The following is a 14,452-nucleotide window of genomic DNA, read 5'->3' as shown; positions in this document are numbered from 1 at the left end:
CCAGACCTTCATCAGTCTGTTTCTTGTGAGATACAATCATATTAGGGAATGGATGTTGTTTTATGGCAGTCAGCAATATTCTATCATTTGTCAAGCGAAATAGTGATTGATATTATGATTGTCACCTACGGCCATCACAGCTTCCTACACATCCTCCATGTCAGAGCACAACTGGTATACGATACCCAGCCATTTCAACTTGCAATGTTTCAGCCCAAGTTAAACTGATATGATGATTATACTGGAAAAACTGTGTCATTACAACCTTACTCACTGTCCAGGAATTACATTTGTATAACCGTTGTCTATATTTAATGATGATACCTGTGTTTGTTTGCAGTCCCTCTGTCCAGTCCAACGATACCAAATGGGTGTTTCAGTGTCATAAACTCCACAGCTCTCATGCTGTACCCCAAGGTAAGTTACACAACTCTGACAGACGACGTATTTTACAGGAGGCTGCCTCTGCTAATTGTGTTTTTCTTGCAGCCCCCAAAACGTAATGTTAGAAGCAGCCACATCACAATGAAAGTTTAACATACTTTTAATGCAATAAATTATAACGTTTTCACATTTTTTCAAAACCAAAAATGTTGATGTATTAGGTCTTGATTGTTGATGTAACAATGAGTGAGTGAGTGAGTTTAGTTTTACGCCACACTCTGCAATGTTCCTGCTATATGGCGGCGGTCTTTGAATAATCGAGTCTTGACCAGACAATCCAGTGATCAACAGCATGAGCATCAGTCTGCGCAATGGAGAACCGATGACATGTGTCAACCAAGCCAGCGAGCCTGACCACCCGATCCCGTTAGTCGCCTCTTATGACAAGCATGGGTTACTGAAGGCCAGTTCTAACCCGGATCTTCACGGGTCGTTGATCTAACAACTGGATGCCACCCATCATTAGTCATATCTGCTTGGTGTTATTGTATGGCTTCGTTATTCCAGTCTGTTCCGGTGGAAGAGCAACAAGGGAAGATAACCCGATAGACAGAGACCACGAACTATACATCCTACTACTCACTGCTTGTGAATGGAGAAAATAACGGTGGATTTCGGGTGTCTTTACGTGCAGCCACCATAAGAGAACTTTCGAAACACCAAACAAACTTTTCTGTGTCCAAACATGATCTTGGTGAGTTTCCTGATAAAACTTCCATATTTAGTATATTTTTTGTTCAAAGGGAATCTGTTGTAGGTAATTGACCTACCTCAGAGTTGCCTCCCTCGGCCATGATCCACAAAGGTTTAAATTCACCCTGATTATGACTGTCTGAATTACTCTGGCATTTAACCTTAAATATGAAATAAGCTCCTTCCCAGAGGATGACACCTTCATTTTCCTAACGGTAAATATCAGTTACAAGAAGCTTTAAAATATTCCCTCTAAGTGAGTTAGTTAGTATGGTTTTATGCCGCTTTTAGCAATATTCCAGCAATATCATGGCGTGGACACCAAAAATGGTTTTCACACATTGTATCCATGTAGGGAATTAAACCCAGGTCTTCAGCGTGATGAGTGAACGCTTTAACCATTTAACCCACCGCCCTATTTCCTCTAACCCACCGTTTAGTGGCATTTAGAATATTTGACGGACTGTCATTGTTGTGATTCTAGTTAACTAGACTTACTATAGAAATACGGGGACGGAAGAGTTTTCAGTGTAATGACAGTTGTCACTTGTTTCTGAGCACAACGGTCACTCGGTTGTGTGTTCAGCTCATTCATGGCTATCAACATCACCATGGAAGTATATTTTCAAGTATTTCTTATCTTTATAATTAGTGGTTATTGAAATATGTGTTTTAACAGTTGTGGATTAAAAATAGTTGGGGTGCAGATACTACTATTTCGAGAAGATGTGCAGAAATACATTTGGATATGGTAGAAATCAACTAAGAGTATTTTAAGTTTTAGTGACAAATACGAAAGGTCTGAAATATGTCATTGTTTTTATGGAACTTCAGTACCTTATATGCTTCCCAAAGAGAAGAACCCGTGAAGGTCCGGGTTAGAACTGGTCTTCAGTAACCCATGCTTGTCGTAAGAGCCGACAAGCGGGATCGGGTGGTAAGGCTCGCAGACATGTCCTTGTATCCCAGTTGCGTAGATCGATGCTCATGCTGTTGATCACTGGATTGTCTGGTCCAGAATCGATTATTTACAGAATGCCGCATACAGCTGTAATATTGCTGAGTGCGGCGTAAAACTGAACTCACTCACTCGCGTCATTATAGTGACACACAAGTGTACTTCCATGATGGTGCAGCTGATTCCAACACCAAACACAGTGACTAGTTAGTGCCTGATTCCTCTCAATACTCCCTTTCCTGGCTCCAGAAGCTCAGATCCATTGTTTGATGTTATGGAGGGTCCACTTAAATTTTAACTGCATTCAAAGCTAAATTCAGCCTTGAAACAATAATGTAGGATGCTTCTTAACATCTGTGAAAGACAACAAAACTAACACAAAGCAATACTTTTTCACAATCAAAACATAAAAGTCTATGTCAAGACATTAAAGTCTATGTCAAGACATTAAAGTCTATGTCAAGACATTAAAGTATATGTCAAGACATTAAAGTATATGTCAAGACATTACAGTATATATAAGCGCACTCAACAATACAAAGTATGCGCTGAAGTGATTACAAGTGATTGCAAGAAAACATAATGTACACGTCATTACTTAGCTATGGACTGACCCAGATATATTAAATACATAAATCCATTAGACCAGACCGATGCTATTTCTTTTTTTACGGATCCGCCGGTATTATTTTTTCAAGAATAAGAAAAACAAATGAAAATAAATTTTCCCCGTTCGAAAAATATAATCCTTATGTTAAGATATACGGGAGCGAAACTTCATTTACGCAAGGCAGTTTGTTGGACGCTAAGACAGAGACTTTAAACTGAATTTAAACTAAAATCAGTGCTTTGAGCACCTCAGCGAGTGTGAACTTGAAAAAACAATGCCTTTGAAAACTCACATGGGTTTCCATGGCAACAATGTCGACTTCTCAAATGAGAGCGGGTTCTTTTAATGTTTTGTCTTTTTAGCTATTATTAAAACTTTTTGTATGATATCTTTTGATGTTCAAATATTTTTTCAAAATGTTATTTATGTGTCCTGCAACAGGTTTGATTTCTCAAATGAGGATAGGTTCTTTGGGGGCCTTTTTGTTTTGTTTTTATTAAACTTGATATGCTTTGCTCAGGAGCTTAGCTGATGCCTATTGCTATTTAAATATTATTTCCAAAATTTATGCATATGTTTCCATGACAACAATTTGACTTCTCAAATGAGGGAAGAATCTTTTGGGGGCGTTATGTTTCTGCAAATAGTGTTTTCCTGATTTCCAAACACACTAATTGCAACAGCTTGAACTAATGTATCAGAAAGGTAAGGGAGCAATATGAGTTGGATGTTTTTAGTAAAAGACAGATTCGAGCTTTTGTTGCCAATGGAAACGGTTTTCACATTGCCAGCCCCTATGAAAGAGAGTCAGTTATGCATGCTTTATTGACACTGTATTAAAGACTCCAGTCTTACCAGTTATCTTTGTTGGTATTCTTGGATGAAAAACTGAATGAATTTTTCTTCCCGACTTTGAGAAAATGGTTAGCCAGTTGTTAGTAGCCCCCATCAACAATTCACATGATTGGAGTAATATCTGACAGAAAAGAGTTGCCTTGATATTGGTTTTTGGATGCCGTTGCTTTTCCAGGAAACATTATGACTGTCCCACTAGATGTGGCTGTGGTGTACACAGTTACCTTTGATTCAAAATTTCTAGTAAAACTTCAATACAAATGTTTTTAATGTTAGATACCTCTGCTCTGAATTCCCCCAAAGTATACTGAACATCATTGAAACGCACCACCTGTACATTTTGAAATATGGTAATAGGATTGTTTTGAGACTGAAAATGAACATTGGAAAGGTTGTAAATAACACAAAAGACAATAAATAATGCTGTACAGAAAAGAACGGATTGCACAAACACATCATAGAACACATCACGTGACAACAACAACACAATTCATGCACAACACACACGAAAAGCACAAATTGCATGCGTAAAACATGCTGATTAGATTAGGGGTATAAATGACCGTCGACAAAAACGTTCTCATTTTAGCTGTACCTCCACAAGTAAAGTTTATCTTGCAATGCCAAGATTGTCACCAGAGGAACGAGAACGGAGTTGGGCATGTTGCAGGTTGGCACATCAAGCAGGATTATTGCCAGACAATTTGGTTGCCATCATTCCACCATCATAAGACTTGCCAACAGGTACCAACAAACAGGAACCACCAGGGACCGTCAACGTCGTAGCCAGGCATCGTGTTACCACCCCTCGCCAAGATCAAGACATTGTTCGGTGCCATATTCGAGATCGTACGTTGCCGGCTGCCAGAACCGCCAACGCTGTCCAAGGCCGATGTGGTTTGATCAGTGCTTCCCACCATTCCACGCCGTCTCCGTGCGGCAGGATTACGTGTCGACGCCCCCATGTTGGACCCATCCTGACTGATAGACATCGCCATGAATGCTGACGATGGGCTGAACAGCATCGCGTTTGTGGTTGTTACAACGTTGGCATGGTGTTGTGTTCTCCGACGAGTCACGTTTTCACTTGCGAAATGCTGACGGGCGCCTACGGGTATGGAGTCGACGGGGAGAACGTTACCATCAGGACTGTGTTGTGCAAACAGATCGGTGGGTGGAGACGGCATTATGGTGTGGAATGGGGATCAGTTATCATCACAAAACCGCTCTGGTAGTTTGTCGTGGATGAGATGAATGCCCTTTACTACCGTGACACCATTCTTCAGAACAAGGCCGTTCCCTTCTTTAACCAACATCAAGATCAGCACACATTTCAGCAGGACAATGCTCAGTCATTGTTCTACAAAAGTATGTAAAAATTACACCGAGTAGTATATACAATGGGGGTTCTGGATCACTTTCAACAAAAGCCTCTGCAAAGCCTTATTTGGTAAATAAGGCTTTTGTCGGGCCCTTAGCTCTTGCTACCATTTCCCCTACTATGAAAAAGTTTGGGTCGATAGCGGTTCTGGATCACTTTCAACCAAAGCCTCTGCAAAGCCTTATTTCACAAGTAAGGCTTTGGTCGGACCCTTAGCTCTTGCTGCCATTACCCCTACTACAAAAGTTGGGGGATGCGAACGCACCTCCTAGCCGCGCTACCGGGGGCATGGGGGAAGTAATGGGACACCGCTATGCTGGAGGTAACACTGTACCGTACGGTACGATCAATAATTCTTCTCTCACAAACCCCCTACCTGGCCCATCCCTCAAGTAGTACAAGTTTGGCTCGTCTGCTTTGATGTCCACTTTATCTATGTTGTAAGTTTTGACTGACCATATAGGATCGGTGGCTCGCTTACGGCTATCACCCTCGTGTTCCCCCGGCTGGTATAGATACCTCACTAGGGCCCTATCTGGTATCTGTTTCTCCTTCCCACGCAATGGAGCAGCCGACTCTGCAACTATTGATTTTAGTTTGATAGCGTCTGCCGGTTTCTTGCCGGTGAGACGGGTGACTTCATGGTTGATTGCCGACACCACCTTTGGGTAACCTCGCTGACCCATTCAGTCGATCGCTTTTCCCGGGTTGCCATCTCCCTAGCATACTGATGTCCTAATAAGCGCTCAGCCAAAGTCCTATTAAATCTCTCAACTATGGCTTGGCTGCGATGGGCTCCAGCCGTACCACGCCTGACCTTTGTATCGTGTTTGGCTAGCAGTTGTGACACGTCACCCATGAACTCCCGTCCGGGGTCAACTTGCAGCTCTGTTGGCCACGTCAGCGGACTGCGCGCTTGTATATCGCGCTCAAATCCTCTGGCTACCTGGGCAGAATCTTTCGTGGTCAAGGGCTCGGCTTCCTTGTAAGCGACTGGCTACGTCCACTACGGTTAAGGCATACTTGTACCTCTTATCGTGGGGTAGGAACAGTAGGTCTGCCTGGTGAACGTTATTAGGTATGTTAATTCCAAACTTCCTTCTAGGCACGAAGGCGTGGTGGCGGCAAATAGATCTGCCACAGGGCTTGTTTTTCAAGCCACGCTTTGCGCCTCCTCGAGTACTTTCGCCCATTTTAGCTAGTTTATCTACAGCGCTTAGCTCCTTTCCAGTACTCCACGCCGGGCTATAGTAAATAGCCTCAAACTTTCTCTGGTTCCGCGTGACATGTTCAATTTTCTCATGTCCATACGCTGCGACGCGTGTTTATCCCATCAATAGCTATCCAACGTTTAGTGTCCATAGGCGACAGGGATGTCTTGTTTATAGTCAGTCCGTATATCTTATGGCCATCACTTCTAAGTGTGTTCATTTTATGCCTAAAGGTACGGGTCTTGAACAGTGCTTCCTTGAATCTGGCGTGTTTGATGTGTTGTTTCACCACATACTTCTAACACCCTTAGCCTTCCGGATTTCACCATTGTCGGCCTTCAGTATGGAGTACATCTTAGGCCTCAACCCTATGTACTGGCTATGGGCGTGCCAGCACACTCGTCCTTCATCTTACCTAGGACCTTTTTATTTACCGTACTGTGTATGGCATGGTCCTTAGGGTAGTCGCTGGTGTCATACAAATCGAGGTGTTTTTCCATGTCAACGTACACGTCCTCGGTTCGAATCTCCATCAGCAGGGAATCCGTGTCAGTGTACAGAACTTCACACCTGTCGCCGTGACTGTTTCTTAAGTTCGTTGTAGTAAAAGTCGTACATCAGGTGTTTGGATAAATCGAGGATGCTCATCCCCACGTAAACAGGCCGGTTGAATTTTATGTGGCTTTTCTTCATGTGTAGGGCAACTAGGTCATCGGTGAATATCTTGCTACGGTTGAATGCCGGACTGGCTATCAGTCTCCTGAGCTTGTCTTCCTCATTCGACCGAACCAGCTTCACGGTCACGCTTCCCTCAGGTTCTCCATAGTCTTACCAAACACCGAGTTGTTCATGAGCTTGTAGAGGTTTTTCTCAAAGTCACTGGTGGCCAGCTTTCGGAGGTCCGTGTTCATTCTGATGTAGGCTCCATCCAGGGGCTCTGGGTGAACACGAAAGCACCCTGTGTATTTTGTCAGCCTCATACCCAACGACAGGTACAGCTGTAGGTTGCGATAGTGAACGATGTACTTGGTCTTATTCATTAAGTTAGGGGCACGAGTTTTTCAACGTCTGTCACACTTCCACCTAATAAGTTATGTTGGTACTCAGACATCCAGTTCTGCTTAACCCTCATACGTTCGGGGCCAGGGGTAACTATTGTGTGATGCGTGTAATTCCTTGGGGTATTCCAAGTCAACCTCGAGGATATAACCTTTGTTTGAATCGGTGCGATGCTCATAACATCGACCTCATGTGACGCCCATTCGAATCCCCTGTGGGTAGATACTGGCTCATGGCCCAACCGTGACAGATTGTTGGCGCTGAGGTAGAGAATGTGATTGGTTGGCTTGCTAGGGTCGTAGCCCTTAACGTATTGATTATTTGCTTTTCGGCGCATCGCTTGGTTGCCATGGAGATCCCACCTCGCAAGCCTTTCTCAATGAATAGGTGCATGTCGTAATCAGTAAGCAATTCCAACTTAACTCCGGTCTTTTTAAGCAAGGCATCCCACGACAGACCTGGGCTGGTGTAATACCATCAGCGGGTCGAGTTTATACTGCTTGAAACATGTCCGCCTAAACGTCTCAAACACGTCGGCTAACAGCAGTACATCTGTCCTCAAGTACAGGTCGTGATAATCCCCCAGGTTCTTACAACCTAGTTTATTCCATACGTTAATCGCGTGCGAGTAATCGTCTTGGGATATTTCCGAGTCTGTCAGATTGCTGTAAAATTCTCTGATGGGGGGTAGTCTGGTCTCGGTGAACTTGACCCAACTATCCATGTACTCATAAGGGTACACACCCTTCCTCATAAGCAGGGGGTCTAGTCTCGTGTCTGTGTATCGGTCGGTGATAGGGAAGGTATCGTTGGCCTTGACCAGACTGTCTAATGAAGACAATAGAAATTGTACTGAATCTATGAACCTAAGGCCGTTTAAGCTGAAGGAGATGTATCTCTCCATGTTGTTGGGGATGCACGTTATATTACCATCGATTTTCGCGATTGCCTGCATGATTAAGTGAGAGTCGTACCCTCTCAAGTTGTGAAAGACAACGGGGATGTTTATTGTCTTAGGGTTGATTCTAAGCTTGAGGTTACATCGCAGCAAGAGTCAGCTTCTCTATACTACCGGGTTACGTGGCAGTGATCTCTCACCGAATCACCATTCAGTGGTGAGTCACACACGTGACAGTTAGTGCTACAGGCGTGAGCTAGCCTGTCGGCTCGGGTCATACGCATTGGAGCGACTCTATACAGTGCATTCCTAATAATTTTTCTTCCTCCTGCAAACACTTTAGAAACCTTTCAGCCGCGTCAGGCCCCTATACACTACGGGAGCTTTCGCTTCCCCATCACAACGGACGACAATGTATCCAAACCCACAGGCTTCATGCTCTTGTGTTTTGTGGGTGAAGCTCTCACCTGTGGGAGCCCCGCCTGTGGGGGTATCCCCAACAACTGGTTTAACCAAGGCTTCAAAGTCGGCGTATATGATATAAGGCACAGACATTTGGTTCTTGTGGTTACCGAATTTTAGGATATTATCACCTTCCTTAGGCATGTCGACTCGTATAGCCGTCTGCCCCACACCTTGACAATCCTCCCGGTGGGATTCTAATAAATCAGCTTGTGTGAAGCCATGTAGGCACTGTTCGCAGAAGTGGGTCTTTTCTCTGTGTGCCGATTGGTCATACAACAGCCTGCTAAAGTGTTTTATCCAAGCGTAGTGGTACTTGTCACCTCGCTGGATCATGAATATATTGATAACACGAGGGGGGTTCCCCCCTTGGGGTTTCCCCAACACTGGGCTGACCCTGTGCACTATTGTTGTGTTACCTTCGTGCCCAAAGACATTTATAGCTAGATTATTCTGTTTTTCTATTTTAGTTATCTGGGATATGGGGGTTGGTTCATCTATACTATCCCAGTTGAGCCCATCATCTTGGGGATAACTAGAAGGCCTGTTCGAATTAGTGTCAGCTGGAAACAAGGCTGACCTGATAGCTAACCTCAAGCAATCGCCTCTCTATTCCTGACGCTGACTATGGCATGTTTTTCCTATAGTAGGGAGGCAAGTCTAGGTATGACCCGCCTCTGAACGGCACGTAGTTAGCTATGTCTAGATAGACATTATCGATTTTATCTACAGCCCACCCAGACCCCAAGTGTGTGTAGCGTTCTAGGTATTCCCGTATCTGCTGAAAACTAGTATCGATTGATGCGTCAATGGTCTCTATATGGGTCACGACCTCTTGTTTACCCCGGAAGTAAGGCTGAACGTACTCAGTGACCCCGCCCCCTACGTTCTTATCGAGCGACATTTTCACTGTGATCTGGAACTTGATACTTCCTAGACTGGTTAGTTCCTGGTTGACCTTATCAGCTATCAGAGGTTTGATATCTGCGATATCTATGTTCCTATCAACATGCATACGCCAGCCTCTCAAATAGTTGCCTACAGCACGCTCAGTGCGCACGAACTGTAGGTCGACAGCTCTATTCTGCCGTAATAGTTCTACAAGCTGTGGTTTCCTCATACGGGAATATCCCCCTAACCCCAAATCACGTGCCTGAACTTTCAGTTGTTTTACAGTGGGAGGTTTTACTACGGGGGCATGTGATAACAATGCCATTAACCCGGCTCTCCCCAGGTTTGAATAACCCGTGAGCCCAAGCTGTTTTGTTTGAGCTTTTAATTGTTTTACTGTGGAGGGGCTTCTAAACCTAGTAATCTCAACAATGCTGGCTTCCGTGATTCGAGAATACCGATCACACCTCGCTGCCTGGCGACCCGCTTTAAGTTCACCAACAGTGGTCATAATTGCGTACACACCTAAGAGAACCAATGTCTAATTGGCCCACCGTGAAGGTAAAAATCAAGATACACCTTATCGATTATTCCCTCAACCCACCGAATATGCAGCATAGAAGGGTGTTTTGTATTACTTGCAACGAGTCGTCAACAAGTATATCTATATCCCCATGCACATCTACCGCCACCATCAAAGTAATTCCAAGTGTGCCCAGCCCATGGCACATCAAACCCTACTTTTACAATGATTGTAAACGAGCACCCCTTATATAGTTCCCTAATAATCATGGGTTTGAGGACACTGATATCTATACTTTTCCCCACGTCCATCTGCCAGCTGCTCAGGCAACCTTCCCTGGGCTCAATTTCCACAAACATAGCTATACGTAGGTGTGTATAATCTCTAATTGGGGCACTACACTGCTATCTTGAGAAGTCGCCTACGTTCTTTTATGTAGGCCTTTTTATTCTCGTAGATGAGGTGATGTCTGACTACGTTCGCCCCGTGAGCTTTACATAGACAGTAGTGCCCTTTAACCCCTATACCACACACAGAACACACGTAGTTAGGGCTTCCCATGTGGAAACAACAGTACCCTGAGTCCTGCATTTCCTACCACAGGCCTTCGGTCTTCCCATAAGTATGTATTCGCAGACGGTATGGAGCAGGTCTCATGTTTAGCATACTTATATGGGTATTTAGTCTAATTGTTTGGCAACCAACGCAGTCGCTGCTATACCCAGCGCTATGAAGCCCAGTTCACGGTCCATTTGCCCCTTGGATGGTGTGTAGTACTGAGCGAGTGTGGGTTTATTGAGTGGTTGCAACTGTTTACCAGTTAGTAAGTAGTATTCTTTCGCTGCGTCGTCAACATCGTGGAATGTTTGAACGGCATGGTTTTCACGCCTGAGTTGTTCGTTAATGTAATCGATCCTCTGGAGGCGTTTTTTAGCGCATCGGATTGGGCAGCCTGTAATTTCTCAATAGCGAGATCATGCCGCTTCTCTTCCTGTATTTCAGCCGCGTGTGACTCTCGTAGTTTCGAGAAGAGGAAATTACTCCCGGAAAATGCCAGGGCATTCACTAACGCCCCACCGACCATCATAGCTATCGTGGCCATCTTTACTTCATAATATTTTCAGGTAGTATCCCTTGTTTTACTAGGATGTCTTTTGTGGCCATCGCCATACCAAGGTTCATTATGAGCATACCCATATCCTGCAGGTTGAAATCTAGCTTGATAGTTGGTTGTTTAAGCACCATTTTGGTCAACCGAGCGTATCCTACGGCTAGACTGGCGACCACTGTGGCGTGGTATGCGTCGTTGACGAACGTTTTCCCCTCAGACATTATGTATATGATATAAAATATTAAATTATAACATGATATGCGGGTCGACCTCTAATTGGGGGAGAGGGTCTCCCTCCCCGGAATCCTTAGGATTCCTGTGTGGGTTTCCCTTCCTGTGTCGTGTATATAACCACGAGATAGCCACGGCAGCAGTTGCGCATACAACTAACAAGAATCGCTCCGGGTGAGTCACCCTGATAATTTTATGTTGGTTACACCACCGTTTTTTTACCGGCAGCTACTCTCTTAGGATTCTTCTGCCTGGTTACTGTTTCCCCCAACTTTGGGGTTTCCGCCAGTTGTGGGGTCTCCTCCAGTTGTTGGGGTTTCCCCAACGTGGGGGTTTCCTCCAGTTGTTGGGGTGGGGTTTCCTCCTGTGCATCCATCTATACTATTATTATTATTTTTCCTCTCAAATTGGCAATGCTTTGCCGTGATAATTGCCGCCGTCACCGGGGCTAACAACATACCATATTTGTGGTACAGCTCGCAGCTAATAGAGCTCAAGGCGTGTTCGATAAAAGGGTCTTTCTCAAGGTCTTCCCACAGGTAAAGCCGACGCTCTGGGGGAATGGGAAGGAAGTATGCCGCAATACCAGTGTATATCTGGGTCATAGCCGATCCTATTGTCTTTGTCATCTCTGCTCCGAGCCGGGACTCGTATCTAGCGTACAGCTTATCGATTTCTTCGGCTGTCATTTTGTGAATTTTATCTGGAGTGTACTCCCCAAAGTAATGTTTGGCTTTGCCACCAACAGCCAACGCCACCAGTTTCTCTCGCTTATCATCGTCCACTTGGGGTACCAACAATTGTTCGAGCAATTCCTCACACTCCATCTTATAATATAACAAGTAAGATTTAGTTTTAACTATATAATACCCTATGCAGGCAAAACACAGGGAAATGAAGGTTAAGTTGCACACGACGAACACTTCAAATACCATAGCTATAACTAAATGCTAAGCTTTTGCTAAGCTTTGCTAAGCATTGCTAAGCATTGCTAAGCTAAAACACCCTATATGCTACTGGTTGGTCGGTCTTGAGCACGAGCTTAGCATGTTTAGTTTCAGCGAGCTGTTTCTTCACCCGTTCCCGTTCTAATTTGCTCATCACATCGTTCTCTCTCAAACACTCCTCGAACGAATCCCTGTCCTTGCAGTGAAATGAGGCCACCCATCGCGTCTGCTCCCTGAGGTCTTTCAACACCGAGTTGAACTTCTGCGTTAGTACCCAGACGCTGTGATTTGCGTGCCGGCCGGAGAAGGCCAGGTACGATAGCATGTCTCTCTTTTTTGTTATCTCGCGATTAGCGCTGCAGTCGTCCAGTATGAACAGTGTAGACTCCCCTTTAAATTTCTCGTAAAGAGCTTTCAACCAGTCCTGTAGGCGTGTTCCCGGGTCGACTTTGTGTACGTCCGGGTCCGTCATCACCCAAGGTCTTTCCGTGTACGTTTTATTCATGCTCAGAGTAGGGCACATGATAACGATGTTATCAAACACATCCTTGTAGTAACCCTCCAACATATCCAACACGAAAACGGTCTTCCCACAGCCAGTCTGCCCACACACTATGGCACAGTGTGGGTCGCGGGGTAAATCAGTAGGCAGTGGCCTAGTAGATGGCTTGCACGAATCTCCCATTGTCTATATTAAGTTGCGCGTCCATAATAACGTACAGATATAATTTCAACTTACCAGCGGGTTGAGCCTTCTTGGTAATCTGGATAGTAATCCCCCTCGCTGCCATTGTCTATGCGACGGCCGCTACCGTGTAGTTTATCGTCATCCGTGGATCGCATGTCCAACCATAGGGCGTACTTGGTGGTCAGGTATTCACCGATCTTCACGGAGGATAGGTCCAGGTCTTTGGTTACGTATGGGAGTTTGCTCGGTAGCTTTTTTATCTCATCCCACTGCTGGTATGGCCTCATACCATGACTGAACAGCTGGTTGGGCACGCCGATGGTCACTTCCACCTTTTCAATCTCGGGTTGAAAAACTTCGCTTCATCCCTCCGAACGCTCGTAATCCTCCACGGGGACGACCAGGATGCCTTTCATCGATCGCTACCCGGCACGTTCAGGTTGATATTCCACACAGTGTCGCTTCTTATCTCGTGACGACTGATCTATGCCTCAGTATGCGGTCGTATTGCGATGGCCATCTTCCAGAGTACTGGCTTCGAACCTGCCTGGCCAGCTCTGGGCTAGTGACCATGTCGAACTCCAGAGAGATGTTGTCGATGGCGTAACTGGCCTCATCACCGTTCGGCGTACGCACTACTTTGCTGTAGTCGTTAAACGTGAGCTCGTATTCAAGCCTATCACCCAGCGCGGCCTGGTAAAACGGCGCGTGCCCCGTGAGCAACTCGAAGTCGAGCGGCACGCAGAACCGGTTCCCGTACGCTTGAGCGATGGCCTTTTCACCGTCCGTGATCTTGTCTAGCTGGTCTTGCGTGAAGGCATACCCTATGCGCGACCTGGTTGATTTGCTGATACCCTGGTACACGTCATTGACACGTTCTCCCTCGCTTTTCCAGAGATCCCCGTAGCAGTGAAACACGTCGCTGTCGTCAATACTCAACACCTCGTTACCACTGATCTTGATGGTGGTTTTCTTGATAATGGCCCGACCTACGTTCCGCACTAGCTCGCGTTTGTCGTTGGTGGAGGTCAGCGTGAGGTTGAACGCCAGTCGAACCGTGCCTGGTACAATGAGGTCATTCTCACCAAGGTTTGGAAATCTAACCAGCAGAGTTTGATTCTGGTCTATCTTGCTGGGATTGTTGGTGATGGTCACCGACTGACGCACGGCTCTGGCACCTAGAGGCTCTCTTGATCTTCTGAAAGGATCTAGTTTTCTACCGTACATTGTTATATAAATGAAATATATTTTAATACTAAATAATGGCAGAGTACATACCTATGGATGATATGTGGGATGATAGTGCCCAGGCATTCGAGGATGACACCTCATTCACTACCCCCTTAAGTACTGAACTTGTACAGCCTGCTGTCGACGATTATTACAACGCAGTTGAAAATAGAGACAACATCAAGCCGTTGGGAAGGACTATTCCAAGTTTACAGTCGATAATAAGGGCACGCCATGCATTGAAGGCTTACCCGAGATCG

This window comes from Haliotis rubra, unplaced genomic scaffold, assembly GCF_003918875.1.
Source record: "Haliotis rubra isolate DU_JTF1 unplaced genomic scaffold, ASM391887v1 Scf895, whole genome shotgun sequence".
NCBI lineage: Eukaryota > Metazoa > Mollusca > Gastropoda > Lepetellida > Haliotidae > Haliotis > Haliotis rubra.
Note: the sequence above shows the minus strand (reverse complement) of the source record.